This window comes from Salmo salar, chromosome 01 (genome assembly GCF_965601325.2).
Source record: "Salmo salar chromosome 01, fSalSal1, whole genome shotgun sequence".
Classification (NCBI taxonomy): Eukaryota; Metazoa; Chordata; class Actinopteri; order Salmoniformes; family Salmonidae; genus Salmo; species Salmo salar.
Genome location: NC_138291.1, coordinates 3727411 through 3728798, shown reverse-complemented (window position 1 = coordinate 3728798; position 1388 = coordinate 3727411).

The window sequence follows — 1388 nt, the reverse complement described above, 5'->3', positions numbered from 1 at the left end:
TTCTGGACCTCAGCTGAATCTGGTAATGAACGGTGTGGCTGTTGAACAAGTTGAGGAGACTAAATTACTTGTTGTTACCTTAGATTGTAAACTGTCATGATCAAAACATACAGATTCAATATAGATGAATGTGTTGGAAATCCAAAATTGTTTGCATAGTCAACTTAAACACAGCTCTGACAACACACACACACTTGTCCCACCAGACATGCCACCAGGGGTCTTTTCACAGTCCCCAAATCCAGAACAAATTCAATAAAACGTACAGTATTATATAGAGCCATTATTGCATGGAACTCCGTTCCATCTCATATTGCTCAAATAAACAGCAAACCTGGTTTAAAAAAACAGAGAAAGCAACCCCTCAAAGCACAACACCTCTCCTTGATAGGTTGTGTATGTATTGATATGTAGGCTACGTGTGCCTTTAAAACAAAATATATGTAGTATTGTCCTTGAGATGTTCTTGCCTATTAATGTTCTGTATTGTCACGTTTCATGTTTTGTGTGGACCCCAGGAAGAGTAGCCCGCTGCTTTTGAAACAGCTAATGGGTATCCTAATAAAATACAAAACACCAAGAGTTGGCGCAATTGCTAATTAGCGTTAGCGCAATGACTGGAAGTCTATGGTATCAGCTAGCATAACAGTAGATATTATATACTTCCAGTCATTGCGCTAATGCTAGTTAGCATTGGCTCGTGAAAGTACCTCTAACTTCCTTCATACTGGATGGTATCCATAAAAATGGTATCCAGGAGTTCATCTGACTCTGGGGATGTAGATAAAATGGCTTCATTGCCAAAATCTCGATGTATCTCTTTAACCCCCTACCTTAACCCTTACCTAACCCTCACCTTAACCATTTCAAATTTGAACTTCAATGGGATAGGGACGTCTTCCACAAACCCCTGGGGTGCCTTATTGCTATTATACACTGGTTACCAATGTAATTATAACAGTATGTTTTGTCATACCTGTGGTATATGGTCTGTTATAAACTGAGTGGTTCGAACCCTGAATGCTGATTGGTTGACAGCCGTAGTATATCAGACCGTATACCACGGGTATGACAAAACATTTATTTTTACTGCTCTAATTACATTGGTAACCAGTTTATAATAGCAATAAGATTTCAAGGCGATTTCGAGGATAAGAAGTGCTTGTGTTTCCCAATGGCCTGCTGGAATAGGCTACTGAGGAACAGACTGCCTCCCCGCCTGACAGTCAGCAGAGAAATGCCATGGTGGCCGCGGTGCAAGTTCGATATAGCCCACAAACCCCGCAGACCACTACCAATACATTTTCACCCGCGACATCGTTTTCAAAGCAGCCCAATTTGACCGGAAAACACCGCACACACACATGTCAAAACCGGTTCAGGACCGT